The sequence below is a fragment of the Salvia hispanica genome, chromosome 1 (genome assembly GCF_029641045.1).
Source record: "Salvia hispanica isolate PSC_SH4W2 chromosome 1, Shi_PSC_v1, whole genome shotgun sequence".
NCBI classification, from domain to species: domain Eukaryota; kingdom Viridiplantae; phylum Streptophyta; class Magnoliopsida; order Lamiales; family Lamiaceae; genus Salvia; species Salvia hispanica.
The window spans coordinates 20,016,572-20,020,651 of NC_142692.1; the positions used below are offsets into that span (position 1 = coordinate 20,016,572).

Below are 4,080 nucleotides of genomic sequence, written 5' to 3' on the forward strand. Positions count from 1 at the left end.
CAGAGAAGAAGAGGAAGGACAGTGAGACCACCACCAGTGTACCAGTGAAGAAGGATACCCCCAGGCTAGGGGAACAGAAGGCCAAGAAGGATGATGAACCAAAGCCCAGCCAGAAGAAAGCAAAGACGGTGCCCAAGAAATCTGGTCCCACGGGGGACCAGAGCCAGAATTGACCCCCCCCATAACCAAGTAATTTTAAATTTCAGTTTTTTTTTGTTTTTTTTTTTTATATTCTAGTTCTTTCTACAAAGCATGCCCGTTTTTTATGTGTCTGTGAATATTTGAGTTATTTTTATGTAATATGGGTTAGCTATCTTCTCCCACTTAGCCCGATGCTCGGTCTAAGTGTGAGAAGTTTGTGTTGATATAGCATGCTTTGATATATGTTAATTTGTGTATCTTCTCCCACTTAGCCCGGTGCTCGGTCTAAGTGTGAGAAGTTTGTTTTCATATAATATTTGTTTTGTGAGTCTGTCAGTGTCGCACTAACTTAGCCCTGTTTTCCACTTCACAAAAAAATGCTTGGGGAGAAGCATGGTGAAGTGGGAGAGGGGAGTGATACGCCCGGATTTTGCACTGTTTTAAGGCCATTATTTGGTCCGTTTTTGTTATCAAAATCACTCTACATGTCCATTATTTGCATATTCTATACATTTTGGTATTTTGACGTGTTTTGTGAGAAATGTGCATATTTGAGCCAAAAAGGGGAGTAAAAACGCATAGTCTGGAAATCTGGAGTCAGACGGCGACCAGCGACCGCCGCGAAGTTGTACGGCGACCGCCGGCGCCGGCGGTCAGAGCTATGTGGCGGCCCGCCTCGGAAATTTACGCTAGGAGAAGAGTCTCGCCCGGCGACCGCCGGAGGACATGTGGCGGTCCGCCACCGAAGGGTCAGAGTCTCTGGACTCCAACGCGGCGACCGCCGGCCAAGGTGCGGCGGCCCGCCGGAGAAAGGCGGCGAATCCGACCAGCCCTAGATTTGCTCCAAGATTTACCAAACTTTGAAGATCTTTTCCTTCTATGATGAGGAATAATCTTCCCCTATAAATAGGACCTCAAGCTTCATCAAAAAGAGTTTTCACACAACAAGAACACATTCATAGAGAAAGAGAGTGACTACTTGCAACATTCATAGAGATCAAAAGCTAGAGTACTTCAATTGTGCAAGGAGTTGGAGAAGGATTTCAAGAACATCAAGAACGACAAGGATTCAACCTGCGGGTTTTATTTGCGTTAGTTTTATGTTCAAATTGTTTTCCCTTCAATCTATGTTTTTAGTTTATTCAGTCATGTGTAACTAAACTCATAGGATTCTAGGGATGTGTTAGTAGCAACTTTGGTTATACAATTCCGTTTTCTATTTAATATCCGTTTTGTTTTTACTTTGTTTCTTCCCTAAGTTAATCATGATGCTTCATAATTGAGTGACACAATTATGTATGATTCAATACAACTTGCTTCATAACTGTGACAGAGTTCTAGCGAGTTAGATCCACTTAGTAGACACTACAGTTAGCTTCCTTTAAAACGGCACTGTTAATTGAGAGTGAGGACTTTTCAAGGGTCTTAGGAGCTTTTTGGAGTTACGTGTTAGGATTGACAACCCTAATGTTAGTAATCAACGTTTGTATCGCATGAGCATAAGCTAGGTGACTCGTCCTTTCAAAGTATTAACTGTGCTAGGGTATTGTAGTTTGGAATTTGTATAACCATAAAAGTGAAAGCACATCCCTGGAATTCCCCTTATCTCTATACTTTTCTCTCCGTGATTTGCTTGCATTTAGTTGTTTACTGTTTTTTAATATTTACTGTTTTCAAAAGTTTCCAAAAATTCTTGTTTCTCCAGATAGTAATTGAGTTCTAGTAGAAGATAGACACTTTGTATACATCTTCCCCGTGTTCGATACCCGGTACTAACCTTTTGCTATACTATACCTACTCTGTATACTTGCAGGTATTTATAGTGCAAATAAAAAGTGCATCAAGTTTTTGGCGCCGTTGCCGGGGAAGACAGTTCACTTTGGAGTGATATCTTCAAACGATAATTTTACTACTTTGGATTTTTATTGCTTTTTGTTTTAATTTTTTTTTTTTTTTCGAGTCTTGCACGTTTTGTATGCGAACGCGTTCTGGGAGGTACATCTTAGAGCCGCTTGATTTAGAACTTGAAAGAACTCGTAGAATAATAAGAAGTGAAAAAGGATCAGGAACAATGGGTGACCGAACAGATATTGAGAAGCTGCAGGAGATGGTGAAGTTGCTGATGGATGAGAGAGATGCGGAGAGAGCAGCCCGAGAAGCCATGGAAAAGAAGAACAGAGAAACATTACCTGTGTTGAACATGTTCAATCATGGGAATATGATCACTTTTCCTAACGGCCCTCGTATTGATGCTAACAATTTTGAGTTACGCATGCCCCTTATCCAAAGGGTCGAGCAAACTCCTTTTGCAGGTAGGGCGACTGAAGATGCTAACCGCCATCTCTCCAAATTCGTGGAAATTGCAAACACTCTGAAATTAAATGGTGTCGACGATGATGCCATACGGGTAAGACTTTTTCCATTCTCATTGATTGATTCTGCTAAGGAGTGGTTTGAGTGTATGCCACCAGAAAAGGTCTCCACATGGAAGGACATCGTAGCTACCTTCCTCGACAAATACTACCCGCCAGGCACTATTTTGAAGCTCAAAAGTGAGATCTTTCAGTTCACACAAGGCCATGACGAGCCCCTCTATGAGGCATTTGCTCGTTTCAAAGCTCTTCTTCGAAAGTGCCCAAACCATGGTTTTTCCATAGACCATCAGGTAGGAATCCTCTATAATGGATTTAATGAAAAAATATGTGCTATGCTTGATTCAGGGGCAAATGGAGGATTTCTAAGAAAGACAGGAGAGGATGCCATGGCGGTGATCGAGGAGTTCGCCACCATCAGTCGAGGGTGGTCGAAGGAAAGGCATGCCACGAGAAGAGTAGCAGCCATAGAAGAGGCCGAAGAAAGTTCTTTTGCTAAGGAGTTAGCAGAACTTAGAGTCAGGATTGATCAAATGGACATCTCGAGGAAGGAAGATCCAATTCCGGCAACTTCCATAGTGGCGGTCAAGGCACCCGAAACTGCTATATCAACTGTGGAAGAAATCAACTACGTGCAAGGAGGCGGTCCCAGAAACTACAATAACAATTATCGCCCTAATCAGGGGGGCGGTAATTTCAATAATTATAATGGGAACCGTCTGCACCCAAATCTTTCTTATTCTAACAATAATTACTTGCAACCCCCTGCAGGATTTAATGTTAGCAAAGGAGGAGTGGTTGAGCCGATGAAGAAGGAAGACAAGTATGAACAAGGAATCAAGAAGATTTTGGAGGTAATTACGCAAGATAGGAAGATTAATGACACCAAGATCGGAGTGGTCGAAGCAAGGATAAACAACCTCGAGCAAGGAATGAACACAATCTCGGCAGCTGTAACCAATATTACCACTCAAATGGAGCAAATTCAGAAGAAGTTAGATGAGGATAGAGCAAAGGCAGCAGCAAGAGTGGATGATATTAACAAGAAGTGGGTGGCAAAGCAAAAATCTGGGGACTGCCCAGTCGCCGGCGGACCGCCGAACACCCCGCAGCGGCCCGCCACTGAGAAGGCAGAATCATCCACTAAGCAGGAGCTTGTGCGGCACAACGGGATTGTACTCCCTTTTCAGCCAAAGAGGAAGTTCAAGCTTGAAGAGCAGTTCAAGCAATTCCTTAACATGTTTTGCAAAGTCCATACTAACATTCCACTTGTTGAATCGTTGTAAGAGATACCAAAGTATGCGAAGCTACTAAGGGAGGCGGTAATGAGGAAAAAAAAGCCGACCAAAGCCGACCTTAAGCTACCGCATCATTGCAGCGAGATCATCCAAAAGGAAAGGGCAGTGAAGCAAAGAGATCCGGGCCAGTTCATCATTAGGTGCCGAATTGGAGAAGGGAAGGTTGACAAAGCACTGTGCGACTTAGGATCGTCCATCAATCTCATGCCACTGAAGTACTACGAAAAGCTCAACATCGGGCCACTCAAATCTTCAGATGTAACACTCAG

General features: G+C 43.2%; 1 non-coding gene across 1 annotated transcript; it reads right to left on the reverse strand.

Moving 5' to 3' along the window:
- Positions 1 to 2,683: 2,683 nt before the first annotated feature.
- Positions 2,684 to 2,790, reverse strand: LOC148933405 (small nucleolar RNA R71). Its single transcript, XR_016134794.1, has one exon. It is a non-coding gene; the product is annotated as a small nucleolar RNA R71 (small nucleolar RNA).
- Positions 2,791 to 4,080: the final 1,290 nt, after the last annotated feature.